Consider the following 19,751-nt stretch of genomic DNA (forward strand, 5'->3'; position numbering starts at 1 on the left):
TCACCAATGTGCAGCTGGAGGTGAGTAACGATCTTGCCCTTCTATTCTTCTTTATGAAGCGTAGTATCACCAACATGTTTATCAGGATTTACTACCTTCATATATTTTAATTTTGTGGGCTCCATAGTTTAAGAGTAGCATTCTATCTTGTGGGTCCCAAGAAGCCCCCCAAAGCCTCCGAATTCACAGAACTCCCAAACAAGTAAGCAAACAAGCAAGCAAGCAAACAAACAAACCAGAAAGTGCAGGGCTGCAATTTTTTTAAAAATGCCCTTGAGTTCAATATAAAATATTAGTCTTCTGTAAAATTTCTTCAATAATAAAAATTTCAAACTTATATATAATATTAATTCTTATAGCAATCCTTCATTTTAACCTTTTAAAATAAAATTACATGTATTTATTTTAATTAATCATTCACTAATGTGCGTGTGTATGTGTGTGTGTGTGTGTGCAAGTGCCAAGGTCCAAGTTCAACTTTTGGGAGTTATTCTCTTTGTCACCATTTAAGACCCTAGGGATCAAACTCTCATCACCAGGCTTGGCAGTAAGTACATTTCCCTCCTTAGCCATCTCCCTACCCCTCCAGCTTTATTCTTTTTTTTTTTTTTTTTTTTTTTTTTTTTTTTTTTTTTTGGTGTCTACTTGAATTTATTCTTACTTTCTTTAAAAAAAAAAAGGAAGAGGTTTGGGATGGGCAGGGAAGAAACTCATAAACACTGTGAATAGGAACAAGCTCCAAGACTCGGGGTACTCCCTGTACCCTCAACCTCAGATCTCTACAGACTCCCACCCCCCGGTTTTTTTTTTAACAAGACACCCAGATCAGCAGCAAAGGTGCCTAGGGTCACCACTGAGAGTGTGGACACTGGGAACCGGTGGGGGAAAAGTCCAAAATTAGGAGCTGAGGAGAAAAGGGAGGGAGTGAAGGGGAGCCTAGGCTGTGGGGGCCGGCGTCGGGCCACAGGAGGTGGCAGTGAGCCAGTACAGGGGTGCCCCTCCTGACTGCTGCGGCCCACACCCCCGGAACCCCAGAGCACCCCATGGTTTGTTCTGCAGTCCACTCTCCTCAGGAAGCCTCACAGGCCTAGCTCGAAGTCCTCCAGCTCCTCCTCCAGGGCCCTCCTCCAGGCCAACTTCTCCAGCTGCTCTCTGCTGGGCTGGCTGACCTCCCCCGCCTGGATGCGCTGCTGCAGCTCCTCCACCTGTCGCAGCTTCTTCCTTAGATTCTTGATCTTCTTGGCTTTCTCTGTGGTGGCAGCAGAGTCAGATCCGTCAGAGGCAGCTAGAGGGGTGGCCTGGGAGCCTTGGAGAGCACTGGGCGTTTGGGCCTTGTCTCCCAGAGACACCTTATGGAGAGTCCTACTCAAAGCCTCTGCCTCTTTCTCTTGCTGCTGCCGCCTCCTCTCCTTCCTCTTCAGGTTGCGTTTGGCTGTCTCGGAGAGGCCTGCTTCACCACCTTCGGGTCTGGATGGGGTGACGGGGGGGGGGGGGGGCGGTGGTGGCCTCAGGGCTCAGCCTTGGGGGGAGTTCTGGTTTACTCTTGAAAAACTTGACATACTTGCTTTCATAGACTGGGACCTCCTCTTGGGGCACATATCCTTCTTTGACCCTCCGTTGCTTGCACCAGGTCCCGTCGGGTCTCTGTGTTGAGGCAATGTACTTGCCTGTCCCAGTGGCCTCAGTGGTGCCGGCAGGTTCCATGGCGGAGCTGGCCGGGCGGCCCTGGGGAGTCGACGGCGGGCGTAGCGGCTTCTGGCCGGGCCGCCCAGCACCGCTCCAGCTTTATTCTTATTTATTATCATGAGCTGTTATTTTAGGACCCCAAATAGAAAGCTTAGTTATATTCTACAAAAGGGTTCAGCCTTCCGCCCGTTGGTTACAGCCAGTAAGTTCTATAGAATGTATTCTTCCAAGGTTGTTATCTTTTTTTTTTTTTTACAGAGTTGATTCCTTATTTGTGTAGATTCCATGCAATTTGGATTCTTCAATGTGCTCTTCTGATAAGATCTTCTCTGTATTAATATTCTTCCCAGCACCGGACGATCTTGGTCTTGGGTACTTCTAGCTCACGTTGTTCTTGCTTAATCTACTAACAGGCTGTGGCGGTATGAATAGGCTTGGCCCCCATAGACTCATGTGTTTGAATGCTTGGCCCATAGGGAGTGGCACTACTGAGAGACTTGGCTTTGTTGGACTAGGCGTGACCTCGCTGAGGAAGTGCGTCTCTGTTGGGGCAGGCTTTGACGTCTCAGCCAGTTCAGTTCCTGCTGTCTGAGGATCAAGGGATAGACCTTTCTGCTCCTTGTCAAGCACCATGTCTGCCTGCACGCTGTCATGCTTCTTGCCGTGATGATAATGGACTAAACCTCTGAAACTGTAAGCTAGCCCCAATTAAATGTGGTCCTTTCTAAGAGCTGCTGTGGCCTTGGTGTCTCTTCACAGCGATATGGCACTCTTCACTGAATGTTTGAGACCATTGGAAGGAGACTGAGATTCTGTACCCACCACTACTACTAAGCCCTTATGTGAATTCCACTTCTCACATGGGGCTCTGGTGTCTAAGTCTAGGAGCTAGAATACATCATCTTACCATTAAAAAGGAGCTTAGAGCTCAGTGCATCAGGTGGTATAAGCAGTCTCTTGGTAAAGAAAGGGTCTCTCTTAGTCAGTTCTCCAGCTCTACACCAAATCTTTTTTGTTTTTTTTTTTTGGTCTTTTGAGACAGGGTTTCTCTGTGTAGCCCTGGCTATCCTAGACTCAATTTGTAGACCAGGCTGGCCTCGAACTCACAGCGATCCACCAGCCTCTGCCTCCCGAGTGCTGTGATTAAAGGCGTGCGCCACCATGCTCTACCTGCACCAAATTCTTAATCTAACCTATGTAAAGTATGGACAAACTTATTTTGGTTACTGATTCTGAAGTTTCTGTTTATAGCTGTTTGGGTCTCTTGCTTAGGGCCTGTGATGGTGCAGCGAGGGGGAAGCCTGTCTTCCCTGTGACAGATAGCAGACAAAGGAGAGATAGGCAGGGACTAGGTTCTCACTGTCCTCTCTTATGGCCACACTGTCCTCTCCTGTGACCAATGTTCACAGTGCATAGCATTTGATAATGACAACTGATGACTGTGATCTGGATTACATATTCCCTACATTATATACACACTGCTTTCATTCCTGAGTAGATTCCATAATTACAAAACAAACCCAAACAACTCCCCCCGCACCCCGACTCCTGGCAAACCCTACCAACATGTATTATGAAGCAATTGTCATTTTACAATGGCAGCAGCCACACATGGCTTTGTTCGTTGCCTGTCTTCATTGCGTCATTGTTTTGGGGCTTGAGGTAAACTACTGTTGCTCTGTTCATCACAATTCTAGGAGAAACATGCTGTGTCACATATATATGGCATCGAGGCCCCTGTGCCACGGATATACCATTAAGCCTTATGTATGCGTGCCTTGTGATGTCACACAGTGAGGAAATTTAACAATGCATTTCTCAGAATGTGTCCCGGTTGTTAAGCAATGCATGAGGATAAATATTTAATTCGGGAACGAGATTGGCCACTTCAAACTGCTCTCTCTTATGAGGATTTTGTGCTGAGTAAATTTTGAGTAATTACAGTCCTGGGATGCATCTCTAGGAAATAACGGGAAAAAAGTTAGATGTATAAAATTGTTCATGGAGCCATTATTCAAAACAGAAACACTTTAAAACAACCCACTATCCACTAGAGAGGAGTGGTTGAATACTGATGACATTCCCAAATGACAGATAATTATCCTATTATATGAAAACGACAGATGATGACTTTATAGGAACTTTCCGTCTATTATATAATGTGAAAATAAAATACTAGGATACAGAGGTGTGGATTTTCCTGACACTGAAACAAAGATTCACTGGGCAAAGGAGGAAGCAAGCAGAGGGTGTGAGATTAAGCCTATGCTGGGATCTCAGCAGAGCTAGCCATATGGACAAATGAATGGCTGGAGAGGCAGGGAAAGTTACAGGGCAGTTCACTCAGCAGGAACTACTCATCAACATCGCTGTTGATAGCATGAGGAAACAAGTGATGGCTTACAAACTGTTTCTGTAGGCCTTGTCTAGAGAAGGTCACAATGTCATTGAGAGCTGTTTGTAAACACTGGAGCATTTCAGTTATTAACATATTCAGATTATGTTTCAAATTCAACTAGGTGCGATCTATCTTTCAAAATAATAGTTCTTTCTAGAATACACAGTAAGTAAGACACAGGCAGTTACTAAACATTTACGTTTCAACAGTTTTTAAGATTTCTTCCTGTCCTTGAATTTTGTTTAAAATGATTTGAATCCATCCTCTCAAATTGCAAAGCAAGCAAAGGCTGAGCTTACACCAAGGACTCATTATTTTGCCCCCAGGAAGGTTGGAAAAATAATATTTATTAAGCTCTTAGGACTATGTTAAGAACAAAACGAGTTGCTCAAAAGATGTCAGAGTTTGCAAGGAGTTTGCCTTGACTTTGAAAGTAGATTGGGAAGGTTGGAGCAGACTCGAAAGGCCAAAGGGGGGGGGGGTTGAGAAATCATATTCTCCATTACTCACTCTCATGCAGAACTTCAGTTTACCCATCCCGGAAAAACGAGACCTTGCCTTTTAATGACATTCAGGGAGGCATGCAGCAATCATATTGAGGAATGACTTTGTGACTGGACAATAAATATGTCTGCATATCATTGATATTGAACTTGAAAAAAAATTGCTCAGCCATAGAAAAACTTCAAGGATTAAAAATGTCTATGTTAGGCTCTAGCTCTGGGGTGGCTGTTTGTTCCTCTGGGTTTCCGTGGTCGAAGTGCAGGGAAGCAAAGACAATTCATACAAGTTGTGTGCACACATGCACGATTATATTAAAAAAGTCACCCAACTGCACACATTTCTATAGAGGATTTCAAAATAAGTCACAGTTTTATTATCAGAGGGCACATTAAATATCTTAATTTGGTATATGTAGTAATCTCATTCTTTGCTTATCTAAAATATTTATTGAATCTCCTATTTCTTTGGAGTTTAGTCTAATCTTATGTCGTTTTTGTTTATCATGACCCCAGGAGAAACAAGCTGCACCACATATGTATGGCATAGAGACCAGTGTACCACCAGGTAAATGCATTGAGCTTTGGAGCAGTATGCTGTGTGACATCACACAATGATGAAATCTCCTAATGATGGCACACTTCTCAGAATGTGGAATATTTATTTTCCCTTAGACAGGAACTTTCTCTATAGCCCAGGCTGGCTTGGAGCTCATTATATAATCAGGCTGCCAGGGAATTTGTGGAAATCCTTCTGGTTCAGACTTCTGATTGCTGGGATTATAGGCAAGAGCCACCATGTCTGGATATGGAGTCTCTTTTTGCAGGGGCAGGGGACAGAAAGTGCCATAGTAGATCCATGAAGCCTACGTAGATACATGAAGAGGATCCTGCTTAAAAATAAATAGGAGTAGGAAGGAAAAATAAACAATTCGCACCTCGGGTACATGTAGTGAAAGGCAGAAAGAGTTGATTCTATTGTGAACCTTGGACTTACTTTATAGATTAAATGTTCTTTTGATAAGCATATTTATTCTGTCAACAAATATATACTGAGTGACCATGGGCCAGGCACTCACTATGTTTGTAAAGAGTAAACTGTGGTGAAAACAGATTAGATCCAAGCTTTCTTTCTTTCTTGGCTTATAATATGTTGAAGAGATAAGCATAAAATCAGCAAGCAAAGCCCCCCCAAATTACCATAAGTCAGGAGTAAAAATATGTATTTTTTTCTTAGGGATACCATCAGAAAATGCTGCAAACTAAGTGACTTAAAACAACAAGAGATTTATATTCTTGGTCCAAAATGCCCGAAGCCAGAGATTAGGGCACTCACAGGTTGGTTCCTTGGTTCAGGGAGCTGCCCTTCTGGTTAGTTTCCTATGGTTACTAACAATTGCTGTCTTAAAAAAAAATTGGGTTCTTACACCTCTACCTCCCTTCCACGCTCCCAACACTAGTTAGGAGAGGAAGAAGGTTAGAGGGGAAGGAGCGGGGCATAGACCACTAGAGCCTACTTCCTGCTGATTAGAGGCATTGAGTTCCTTGGGGCAAGTCCAGTCTTTGTCTCCTCAGGATATGTCCGATTTCTTCTTATCGTCTCTTTTCTCATGACCACTTGACAAACCAGCAGCAGCAGGAGCGGGAACCAGAAGAAGGAATGCCCACACATCCTGTCTTGGGGCTCTGGTCTTTTAATACCCTCTCCAGAGTTAAACTATCTTCAGCAGGGAGAATCATGTCCCTGCCAGAGAATGCATGAGGCAAATAGTCTGCTGCTGTGGGCAGTCTGAAGCAGCCTCTACCCCACACCTGAGATTAAAGCAAAAACATGTTTACATAACATAGCTGGATTTTAAAACACCAAGATTCTCACTAGAGACAGTCTCTGCCTCCTTTGTCATGATACCCTCTTTTAAAAAATTATTTACTCATTTATTACATATAGACACCAGAAGAGGGCACCAGATCTCATTATAGATGGTTATCAGCCCCCATGTGGGTGCTGGTAATTGAACCCAGGACCTCTGAAGAACAGACAGTGCTCTTAACTGCCAAGCCATCTTTCCAACTCCTATGACATGTTATGCCCAGATCGCTGGATCCTCAAAGACCACCAGGAGTCTGGAGCCATATGCAAAAGCAAGGAGGTCTTTGTTTAAATTTGAGCCAGAGGACTCTCTAACCTCACTAAAGCAATGGATCAGTAGGAGAGTCCTGAACCGTCGTTAGGCAGGGTTTTTATTGTGGTTACAGTAAAGAACAGGAGTTTCCAGTTTGGCAGTTACAGCATTGGTTGGCATTTAGCAAGGTTGGGTTGGTGCTAGGTGATTGGTCGAGCCGGACCTTGAAATGTTTAACATCTGAGGATGTTACGTACTTTCCTGCTGTCCCCTGATTGGCTCAGGCCTAGGTAGTTCTTTTCCTGGAACTGTTTGTGGTTTTTACAGTAACTGGGGTGGCCTTGAGGACAGGCCAAGGGGAAGTCTAGCAGCAAGATGGAGTTACAATGGCTGGGGTTCCACAGCTACCCTCTTTGTGAGTCTATCTCTGAGTCTTAATTTTTCTCTTTATCAGGGTATCAGCCATATTGGATTTAGGGCTAATTTAGCATGACCTCACTGAAACTTGGTTTTCTATTTTCAAATTTGTAAATCACATTTACAAGAACAAGGATTAGAACTTGAATTTACATTTTTTTTAAAACAGTTCAAACCAAAACAGGGGAATATAGGATTGAAGTATGCGATGAAAAGGACAGCATGTAATAGGAAGGAATAGTGGGTGTAAATAGTATGTGGAGTTAATTCAGAATGAAGGCTTCCTCTTAGAGGAACTGGTATACTGGCCTTTTTAACTTGACTTTTAAAATGAAGACTCCTATGATCTAACCATAGGAAGGAGCGGAGAATTCCTGTCCCCGCAGCAGCGCCCTTTGAATGCCCATTGCACAGTTATCAACAGGAAGTGTGAGGAGGCCTGTCTAGGGGTGCCCATTGCGAGGTTCCTTTTGAGGTGCATTTTTATTTATGGATGTAACCTAAGCACCTGCAGCCTAAAAGCACTGGGAATGACAGACAAGCCCAGCCTTTCCAGTTTTGTGATTACAGATGGCTGCCTTCAGCCCAGATGCCGTATGGGTGGTTTGAGTGAGAAATTACCCCCACAGCCTCAGACATCTGAACACTCAGTTTCCAGTTGGTTGCCCTACTTTGAGAGGCAGCTGGGAGGTGCATCTTTGTGGAGGAAAGATGGGCTTTGAGAGTTAAAGCCACACCACATTTCCAGTTTTCTGCTCTCTGCTCGCTCTTACAGATGTAATCCCTCGGCTTCCTACTCCTGCTGTGTGCCTGCCTTTAATTCAAATCCTCCCAGCCACTATGGACCTTATCCCTCTGAACCCATAAATCGAAAATACGTTCTCTCTTCTACAAGTTGCTTTGGCCATGCTATTTTATCACAGACATAGAAAAGTAAGCGATACATTTATCCGGGTCTTGGAAGTACCGCAGGTATGAGAAGTATGCTCTCAGTATTTCCGTGACGAAGTGGGCACAGCTGTGTTCTACAGTGTTGTAGGAATGCTCGTGGGATTCCAAAATGAGAACTTCACTTACAGTTGCCATTGCAGCCGTGTGGCATCACTCTCGTGAGATGAATTATTGTTGAAAAATGATACTTTAGAAAATTGACTATCCTAGTATTTTAGTGCACTTATTATTTATGCTGTCCTATTCAGGAGATGGGAGAGGGGGCTCTGTAAGGGTCACCTCTGTCCTTACTGTACTTTGATCATTAGAAACCCTTTGTTTGATACTGTGTTGGATTATACAAGTAAGCCTTGAAAACATTCATTTTCACTCATTTTTCTAATGTATTATGCCATCCACTGTTGATCTCTTTCCATGAACAATAAGACTTATTTGCAGTTTCATTTACTGCCATTATCTACCATGCCTCATACTTATTGCAGAGCCATTCCACACTCCTAGATACTGGCTTACTAATGCACTACAAGAAAATTATATTTAAAAACAACCATTAAAGCAAGGAGCATTACACTTGAGAGCTCAACCTTTCAGAATACCTGAAGTTCCTCCCTTTTAGGATGCTTCATTAGTGAATATTTATTATTCCCAATTACACTGCTTTCAGAATTTTATGATCAGCTCTGGTTCGAAGCCATATGCAACACTAGATTCACCCTGCAAAGGGATTTGATAATACTATTTCTGTAATCTGGGTTTTGTATCATCTTTATGTATGGGTTATAGTTTAATGTGAATTAATCTGATCAGAAATAATATGCAGAAATTTAACTCTGCATGATGGATTTGTGCATGCTAAGCATGCTAAATATCTACTCAACCCCTAAAATATATCTATAGCCACAGAAATATAACTTGAAGTTATTGATTCACAGACTCTAGCTGTGGAATTCTTTCTTTAAGCAAATGTCACGTATTAACCCAGTGTAGGAAACATGAAAATGGAAGCAGTTTGATTAAATAATTTCAAGGCTTCTTAGAATGTAAGACATGAAGCCCCTCTCAGATCCATGACTACCAAGTCATGTAGTTAATGAGTCCACGTGGCCAGAGACCCTCCTATGGGTCCCGTGTGAAATGATCATTTTTCATAAGAAAGTAATATACATTGATAATAATGTTTTTCATTAATAATCACTTATTTACTTTACATCCAGAACGCAGCTTCAGTTCCCTCCCCTCCTCCAAGTCCCTCCATGTCCCCTCCCTTCTCCCTCCTTCGTTTCTTCTCCTGGCGTGTATATCAACCTGGCTTGGCATATCAAGATGCAGTAGGACTATGCAGATCTTCTACTGAGGTGAGACACAGTTAAGGGAAAGGGACCAAAGGCAGGCAACAGAGTTGAAGACAGGCCCTGCTTCCAGTTGTTAGGATACTCACATGATAATCAAGCTGCACATCTGTTACATATGTGTATGGTGTCTGGGTCCATCCGCACATGTTCTTTGGTTGGTGGTTCAGTCTCTGTGAGCCACTATGGGCCCAGGTTAGTTGATTCTGTATGTTTTCTTGTGGTGTCCTCGACTTCTCTGGCTCCTTCAATCCTCATCCCTCCCTTCCACAAGATTCCTTGAGCTCTGTGGGCCTCTGTACTGTTCCCATGAGTTGCTGGGTGAAGCCTTTCTAAGGACAGTTATGCTAGGCCCTGGTCTGCAAGTACAGCAGAATATGGTTAACAGTGTCCGGGGTTGGCTCTATCAAATGGGATGGGTCTCAAGTTAGGCTAGTCATTGGTTGGCTATTCTCTCAATTTCTGTTCCATCTTTATTCCTGTGCATCTTTTAAGCATACAAATTTTGGGTCAAAGGTTTTCTGGGTGGGTTGGTGTCCCCACCTCTCCACTGGAATTCTTACCTGGTTACAAGGTGGTGATTTCAGCTCCCATATCCCCTGTGGCTAGGAGTCTTAGCTAGGATCACCCTCATAGCTTTGTAGGAGTTTCCCTTGTCCTAGGTTTCTAGCTGGTCCCAGAGATGCCCCCCAATTTCAGTTCTCTCTTCCCTTCAGTCCTCCCCACACTTGATCCCCCCTGTTCCCTACCCCACCTCCTCTCCTACACAGTTTCCTCCCTCCATCCACCTCTGATGTCTATATTCTTTCTTCTTCTGAGTAACATTCAAGCATCCTCCCTTAGGCCCTCCATGTTACTTAGCTTCTTTGGTTATGTGGATTGTAGCATGATTATCCTGTACTGTATGGCTAATATTGACTTATAAGTGAGTACATACCATGTGTATCTTTTTGGGTCTGGGCTACATCATTCAAGATGATATTTCTAGTTCCATCCATTTGCCCGCAAATTTCATGATGTCCTCGGTTTTAATAGCAGAGTACATGTACCATGTTTTCTTTATCCATTCTTTGGTTGAAGTGGATGTGGGTTATTTCCAGTAATCTGGCTATTACAAATAAAGTTGCTATGAACATAGTTGAGTAAGTGTCCTTGTGGTATGGTGGAACATCTTTTGGGGATATGCCCAGGAGTGGTAGAGCTGTGTCTTGTGGTAGCACTATTCCCAGTTTTCTGAGAAAACTCCAGAATGATTTCCAAAGTGGCTATACAAGTTTGCACTCCCACCAGGAGTGTTCCCCTTTCTCCATATCCTCTCCAGCATGTGCCGTCACTTGAACTTTTGATTTTTGCCATTCTGATGGGTTTAAGATAGAATCTCAGAGTTATTTTTATTTGAATTTACCTGATGACCAAGGACATTAAACATTTCTTTAAGTGCTTTTCAGCCATTAGGGATTCTTTTGTTGAGATTTCCTCTGTTTAGCTCTGTAACCCATTTTTAATTGGATTATTTGGTTTGTTGCTGTCGAATCTCTTGAGTTCTTTATATATTTTGGATACTAGTCCTCTGTCACATGTAGGCTTCAAGATCTTTTGCCAGTCTTTAGGGTGCTGTTTTGTCCTATTGATGGTGTCCTTTGCCTTACAGAAGCTTTTCAGTTTCATGAGGTCCCATTTATTTATTTATTTAATTTTAATTTTTTAAATTAATTTATTCTTGTCACATCTCAATGGTTATCTCATCCCTTGTATCCTCCCATTCTTCCCTTCCTCCCATTTTCCCATTATTCCCCTCCCCTATGACTGTTCCTGAGGGGGATTACCTCCCCCTGTATATGCTCATAGGGTATCAAATCTCTTCTTGGTAACCTGCTGTCCTTCCTCTGAGTGCCACCAGGTCTCCCCCTCCAGGAGACATGGTCAAATGTGAGACACCAGAGTACGTGAAAAAGTCATATCCCACTCTCCACTCAACTGTGGAGAATGTTCTGACCATTGGCTAGATCTGGGTAGGGGTTTAAAGTTTACCACCTGTATTGTCCTTGGCTGGTGCCTTAGTTTGAGCGGGACCCCTGGGCCCAAATCTGCCTATCATAATGTTCTACTTGTAGGTTTCTAGGACCCTCTGGATCCTTCTACTTTGCTATTCTCCCATGATTCTCTCATTTAGAGTCACAATAGGATGTCCTCCCCTCTGTCCCAGTTTCCTGGTAAGTGAAGGCTTTCGTGGGACATGCCCCTTGGGCTAGTATGCAGATATAAGTGAGTATATACCATTTGAGTCTTTCTGCTTCTGGGTTAACTCACTCATTATGATCATTTCTAGTTCAATCCATTTATCCACAAATTTCGAGAATTCCTTGTTTTTAATAGCTGAGTAGTATTCCATAGTGTATATGTACCACAGTTTCTTTATCCACTCTTCTACCGAGGGACACTTAGGCTGTTTCCATGTTCTGGCTTTTATGAATAAGGCTGCTATGAACATGGTTGAGCAAATTTTCTTGTTGTGTGCTGGAGCATCTTCTGGGTATATTTCAAGGAGTGGAATAGCTGGGTCTTGAGGAAGCCCTATTCCCATTTTTCTGAGATAGCACCAGATAGATTTCCAAAGTGGCTCTACTAGTTTGCATTCCCACCAGCAATGAAGGAGTGTTCCTCTCTCCCCACATCCTCGCCAGCATGTGGTGTTGCTTGAATTTTTGATCTTAGCCATTCTGATGGGTGTAAGATGGAATCTCAGAGTTGTTTTGATTTGCATTTCCCAGATGACTAAGGAGGTTGAGCATTTCTTTAAGTGTTTCTCAGCCATTTGATACTCCTCTGTTGAGAATTCTCTGTTTAGTTCCAAGCCCCATTTCTCAATTGGGTTATTTGGTTTGGTGGTGTTTAATTTCTTGAGTTCTTTATATATTTTGGATATTAGCCCTTTGTCAGATGTAGGGTTGGTCAAGATCTTTTCCCAGTCTGTAGGCTGTCGCTTTGTTCTCTTGACAGTGTCTCCTGCCTTACAGAAGCTTCTCAGCCTCATGAGGTCCCATTTATTAATGGTTGACATTAAGGCCTGGGCCGTTGGTGTTCTGTTCAGGAAGTTGTCTCCTGTGCCAATATGTTCCAGGCTCCTCCCCACTTTTTCTTCTAAGTGACTTAGTGTCTCTGTTTTTATGTTGAGGTCTTTAATCCACTTGGATCTGAGTTTTGTGCAAGGTGACAAATATGGGTCCAGTTGCATCTTTTTACACATAGACCTCCAGTTAGACCAGCACCATTTGTTGAAGATGCTATCCTTTTTCCATTGAATGGATTTGGCTTCTTTGTCAAAAATCAAGTGACCATTTGTGTGTGAATTCATATCTGGGTCTTCGATTCGATTCCACTGATCAACCAGCCTGTTGCTGTGCCAGTACCATGCTTTTTTAATTACTATTGCTCTATAGTACAGCTTGAGGTCCCATTTATTAAAGGTTGATCTTAGTACCTGAGCTGTTGGTGTTATGTTCAGGAAATCATTTCCTGTGCTAATGCTTTCAAGGCTGTTCCCAACTTTCTCTTCTATTAGATTTAGAGTATCTGGTTTAATGTTGAAGTGTTTAATTCACTTGGGTTTGAGTTTTGTGCATGGTGATGAATATGCATCTATTTATATTCTACATTCAGACATCCAGGTAGATCAGCACCATTTGTTGAGGATGCTTTCTGTTTTCCATTGTATGGTTTTGGCTTCTTTATAAAAAAAAAATCAAGTTTCTGTAGGTGTATGGGTCTTTGATTTCTGGGTCTTTGATCAGTTCCATGGATCAACCTGTTTTTATGCCAGTGCCACAGGTTTTTTTTTCTTTTTTATTACTATTGCTCGGCAGTACAGCTTGAAATCAGGGGTGGTGGTACCTCCAGAGGTGTTTTTTTTTTTAATTGTACAGGATTGCTTTAGCTATCTTGTTATTATCTCTTCATTTTCATTTCTCATGTTGTTAATTTGGACACTGTCTCTCTGCCTTTTAGTTAGTTTGGCCTGGGACCTTGTTTATCTTGTTGGCTTTCTCAAAGAACCAGGTCTTGGTTTCATTGATTCTTCATATTGTTATCCTTCTTTCTAAGTTGTTGATTTCAGCCCTGAGTTTGATTATTTCCTGCCATCTACTCCTCTTAGATGCGTTTGCTTCTTTTTGTTCTAGACCGTTCAGGTCCTGTTGTTAAATTGTTCATATGAGATCTCTCCAGTTTCTTTATGAAGGTACTTAATGGTATGAACTTTTCTCTTAGCATTGCTTTCATTGTGTCCCATAAGTGTGGGTATGTTCTGTCTTAATTTTCATTGAATTTTAGTAAGTCTTTAATTTCTTCCTCTATTTCTTCCCTGGTCTTTGAGTAGAGTGTTGTTCAGATTCCATGAGTTTGTAGGCTTTCTGTTGTTTCTATTGTTGAAGTCCAGCTTTAATCTATGGTGACTGATAAGACACAAGGGATTATTTCAATTTTCTTGTGTCTGCTGAGTTTTGCTTTGTGAACGACTATATAATCATTTTTACATTTATTCTGTTAACCCATGTTTTATTATTGGAGTATTGAGTCCATTGATGTTGAGAGATATTAATGACCAATGATTGTTAATATCTGTTACTTTGGTGGTGGTAGTGTGTGCGTTGTTTGTGCTTTCCTTCTTTTGGTTTTGTTGATATGGAGTTATTTATTTCCTGTGTTTTCTTGTGTGTAGTTAGCCTTATTGGGTTGAAGTTTTCCTTCTGGTATCTTTTATAGGGATGGATATGTATTGCTTAAATTTGTTTTTGTCAATGAATATTTTGTTTTCTCTATCTATGGTGGTTTAATTTTTGCTGCATATAGTAGTCTTGGATGACGTCTGTGATTTCTTAAGGTCTGTAAAACATCTGGCCAGACCCTCCTGGTTTTTAGAGTCTCTGTTGAGAAGTCAGTTGTAATTCTGATAGGTCTGCCTTTATATGTTACTTGGCATTTTTCCCTTGAAGCTTGTAATAGTTTTCCCTTGTTCTGTACATTTAGTGTTTTGATTATTATGTGGTGGAAGAATTTTCTTTTCTGGTCCTGCTATGCCCAGATTGCTAGATCCCCAAAGACCACTAGGAGTCTGAAGCCATATGCAAAAGCAAGGAATCTTTATTTAAACTCGAGTTCAAAGGCTCTTGAACCTCACCAAAGCAGCAGATCAATAGGAGAGCGCTGAACTGCCATTAGGCAGTTATAATATATATATATATGTATATATATATATATATATATATTTTTTTTTTTTTTTGTTTTTTTTTTTTTTTGGTTTTTTTTTTTTTTTTTTTTTTTTTGGTTTTTTGAGACAGAGTTTCTCTGTGTAGCCTTGGCTGTCCTGGACCTGCTTTGTAAACCAGGCCAGCCTTGAACTCACAGCGATCCATCTGCCTCTGCCTCCCAAATGCTGGGATTAAAGACGTGCGCCACCATGCCCAGCTCTTTTTATTTATTTATTTATTTTTGTTTATTTTTTGTTTATCATGGTTACGGCAAAGAACAGGAGTTTCCAGTTTGGCAGTTACAGTATTGGTTAACATTTCAAGGTTGGGTTGGCGCTAGGTGATTGGTCTGGCCTGATCTTGAAATGCTTAACATCTAGGAAAGTTAGGTGCTTTCCTGATGTCCCCTGATTGGCTTGGGCTTAGTGTGATTCGTTTCCTGGAACAGTTTGTGGTTTTTACAGTAGCTGGGGAAGACCTTGAGGGCAGGCCTAAGAGGAAGTCTAGCAACAAGATGGAGTCACAATGGCTGGGGTTCCGCATTCCAATCTATTTGGTGTTCTGTAAGCTTCTTGTATGTTTATAGGCATATGTTTCTTTAGGTTGGGGAAATTTTCTTCTATGATTTTGTTGAAAATATTGTCTGGGCCTTGGAGCTGGGAATCTTCTCCTTCTATTCCTATTATTTTTAGCTTTGGTCTTTTCATGGTGTCCCAGATTTCTTGGATGTTTTGTGACAGAAACTTTTTAGATTTAACATTTCTTTGACCAATGATTGATTTCTTCAATCTCATCTTATACACCTGAGATTCTTTCTTTCGTCTTTTTTATTCTGTTGGTGATGTTTGTACCTATTTTTCGTTCCCTAGGTTTTTCATTTACAGGGTTTCCTCTGTTGTTGTTGTTGTTGTTTTAATTGCTTCCATTTCCATTTTCATGTCTTGAACAGTTTTATTCATTTCCTGTTTGATGGGATTTTCCTGTATTTCTTTATGAGATTTATTCATTTCCTCTTTAAAGGCCTTTATAAGATTGCATTTTAGGTCATTTTCTCATGCTTCTTCTGTGTTAGGATATCTAGGGCTTACTGTAGTAGGATCGCTGGGCTTTGGTTGTGCCCTGGATCTTGTTGATTGTGTGTTTTGTTGTTGTTGTTATTGCTTTTTGTTTTGGTTTTTTGAGACAGGATTTCTCTGTGTAGCCTTGACTGTCCTGGACTCTACTTGTAGACCAGGCTGGCCTTGAAATCACAGAGATCCGTCTGCCTCTGCTTCCCAAGTGCTGGGATTAAAGGCATGCATCACCACTGCCCAGCTTGATTGTGTTCTTTTTTTCTTTTAAAGCATTTTTTACTTTTTACATATACATTTATATTATTACACATATATACAATAAACTACCTGTAGCAAGAAAAACCATGACACAGTCAGGAATTATATAAATGTTACCTTCTTAGTGTTTTGGCTATTTGTATTTGGCAGCCTTGAAGAAAACATTCTTCCTGTCTTGGTGCTTCTGAAATTCTGAATGTAAATCAATCTCCATCACATCTTGTTATTATCAATTTAAAACATCTATCTATATCTAAAGACATATTAACCCCTAAACAGCTAAGCTTCATTGTAAAACTGAGCTACCTGGTCTTCAACTCCATCAGAGACTTGTGAAGGAATAAACTTGATTACCTGAGTATACCGGGAGTGCAGGTTAGTTTAGCTTTCCAAACAAGAAGATGACAGAGACAGTTTGCTACTTGAACAGTCACTAGTATGCTGGCCTTTAGCCATCTGCTTGTCCCTGGTTCCAGGTAGCCACCTGGATATTCCTGGTGCAAGCAGGATTCCTGGATGTTTGGATGTTCCTGGGCCTTCCAGGCAGGGGATTGTGTGTGTGTGTCTAACCTTGATGTTCTGGGACCAGCTGGCCTTTTTGGGAAGGTAGGCAGAGCTGTGGCCCAGACAATAGAGCTCAGGGGACAGAGCACAGCTAACCAATGCTGGCTGTGCCCCAGAGGGCCTGACAGTGGATTGGATTGGAAGTTTCTGGGGCCAGTGGGCCTCCTAAGGAAGGCAGGCAGAGCAGTCTGCTATAGATTTTAATATTCCCCTCACATATTAAAAAAACCCTACTTACTCTTGATAACAGGTTGTTGTGGGACACAGAGCTTTTGTATCAGGTATCTGTTATTTTTGCCCATCATTGTCATCGTCGTCATCCTCCTCCTCCTCCTCCTTCTCATCATCATCATCATCATCATCATCATCATCATCATCATCATCATCTCATCATTATCAGTAGCAGAGGTAGCAGCATCAGCATCAGCATCAGCAACAGCATTGCTGTAGTTATCATTTCAAAGCATTGAATTTTTCCTCTTTTGGAAAGTGGAGCACAAGCACAGATAGATGTGTCAGAGGTTTTGTTGTTGTTGTTGTTGTTGCTTTTTACCTAAGTAAGCCACAGGGGGAAATAGTTTGAGAAACTTCCCCTTCAAACTATATTTAATTCCTCCCTGTCTAGTCTTGGCGACAAATAGACAAACGAACAAGTTTTCATTCTAGCACATTTTATTTCCTCTGGCCTCCTTGTGATGGAGATGTGAAAACCCAAGTTGTGCATAGCTGTAGGGAAAGGTAGAAATGTAACAAAGGGCACCATTCACAGATGGAACCATATGTGAAAGGCCCCAAGATGCTGAGAACACAGATACAGCGCAGCCATTTGTTGCTGTTATTTTCCAGAATGTGCAAATTTAAAAGTAGCAGGATGTCACTGGTAACTCTGCCAGTCCCCCAGCCTCTGCCATTCTCCCTCTTCCATAGCCTAAGCCTTTCTAACTCTTATATACAGGCTGTGTGCCCTGAGTCAAGGTAGCAGGGACACGTATCTGCCTCATGTTCTGATGTCTTCATCACATTTCCCTTCAAGTTCTTGTCTTTTGCTGAAGAGCTCAGGCGAGGCTGTCTAGAATCCTGCTATTCTGAGTATGGTGGAGGGACTAGCAATATCAGCACACATTGCTCTCTCTTCTAGGAATGTACATTCTGAGTGCTCATCCCACTCTAACTAGAATCTGCATTTATTCCAGATTGACATGTGCAATGATTGTGCATCGTCACCATAGCAACTGCTTTCTGCTCTTCCCACCCCAGTGACTGAATACCTGTAGCCCAAACTTGCCCTTAGTGTAAATGCTTCCTTGATGGTAGCTGACTATAGCCCATTCACTTGTGTCTTTGGTCCTATTATTACTGTCTGTTCCCAGTTTGGTCATCACTGTAGTAGGTTTAACTTCTGCCAAATGTCATTGATCTCAGATGGCCCCAAGTTGGAGTATCTCCTGGTGCGCCATCAGTTTATCTACCCCAAGTGATCTTTGGAAACCATGGTTTGAAGAGGTTTAAAGTGCTTCCCCACGGGCCATGTAAGACTGTGGAACTTTTAGGAGTTGAGGCCTAGTGGAAAGAAGTTAGGCCATTGGGTGCGTACCTTTGACGAGAATGGTAGGAGTCCAACCTACTCTTTTTTCTTTTCTTCCAACCACCTGTGAGGTGAAGAGCAGTCATCTACCATATACTCCTACTATTATGCATTGTGGGGCTTTTGGGGGGGGTCACACCTGTGGTTTAATAATAAAGATACGGAGATAGCTATATAGTTTAAGGCTGTTGACCTTTTTTCTGGGGAAGTCTTTCAGCTAGCTTCTAACTTACTTTGACTTCTCCGCCATTGTGTCCCTCTCTCTCTGCCATGTGGCTCTTTCTCTCTCTTTACTTACTTGCTTCATCCCCATCTGTTCTTCCTTCTCCTCCCATCTGTCCTGCCAGCTGTTTATTTAACAAAAGCCACATTCATTTCTTATACAAAAAAGTTACTAGCATAGTGGGAGAGGTTGCACAGCTTATTTATTCTGAGTCAATCAGTAGCAAGACTACACTCAATTCATATTTTCGTGTTGCTTTTGGCCAGATTGAGGACACCATGATCTTTCATGACCTTTCCAGGGAAGCTTGCTTTTTCTTCTTTTTGGGCAGAGAAGAAAGTGAAAACATTTACATATAGTGTGAAGACAATGTAATCTTGTCTTAGTCTGGCCCAAGGTGAAAACAGTCTTGGGATGCTTGACCCCACTAAGACTTTGTCTCTACAAACTGATAAACATCTTAGCATAGACTGAGAAGGAGGAAGGATCAGTCCAAGACAAAGGACAGGGCCTGGATTCTGGCCAAGGTATTGCATGACCATCGATTGGGATGAAGAAGCGGGGGTGGGTGGGGTGGGTGGGGGGTTGAGAGGGGTGGGATGGTTGGAGGGGGGAACTGGAGAGGAGGAGATCAAAGGTTCCTGCCCAAGGTGCCAGTGCCCCGAGTTTCAGGATTTGCGGCAGCAGGTGGCAGGTGATCTTGGTGGATACCTCCAAGTTCCCTCCATAGACGGTGAGGCTTCTGTCGGATCTGCAAGACTCCTGAGAATTACGCCAGGGGAATTGCCTCACAGCACTGATACCTATAAGTTTCATTCTTGTTCTCCTTAATCTCCTGTCCCTCCTATTTAGGGTAGTCAGGTTGTAAGGGAGGCATATGCCTTTAATAAATCCCTAATAAAGTAGAATTGTTAAGAAATGGGAGCAAACAATGTAGAAAGCAGATAAGGGTCTGTAGAAATTACAATACCAAATATCCTGCTAGCTCTTGGTGCTGTTTGCACAGCAGTTAACAATTGAAAATTCCAGGGCACACCTACATAGCCATTTGATACAGTATGTGTGGGTGTAATCATCCCAACAAGTATGCACTGTGTTGTCACAGACCCATAGCAACAGAACCAAGTGACCTTGAGCTGATATCTGAGTATATCCTCTTATCTTTTTGCAATCTTACTGTTAGCAAGACACACTAAAGAAATACAGATGCACATTGTAAAAACATCCATAGGGATTATGTGAACGATTGCCTGTATGTATGTTTGTGCTCCATGTGCATGCATGAAAAGGTTGGAAGGGAGTGTTGGAATCAACAGAGCTGGATTACAGATGGTTGTGATCTGCTATGAGGGTGCTGGCATTATCTACAGCCTCTGAA

General features: G+C 42.1%; 1 pseudogene; it reads right to left on the reverse strand.

Annotated features, from left to right (window-relative positions):
* Positions 1 to 979: 979 nt before the first annotated feature.
* On the reverse strand, positions 980 to 1,737 carry LOC127206393 (partner of Y14 and mago-like; annotated as a pseudogene).
* Positions 1,738 to 19,751: the final 18,014 nt, after the last annotated feature.

Source organism: Acomys russatus, chromosome 2, assembly GCF_903995435.1.
Source record: "Acomys russatus chromosome 2, mAcoRus1.1, whole genome shotgun sequence".
In the NCBI taxonomy this organism is placed as follows: domain Eukaryota; kingdom Metazoa; phylum Chordata; class Mammalia; order Rodentia; family Muridae; genus Acomys; species Acomys russatus.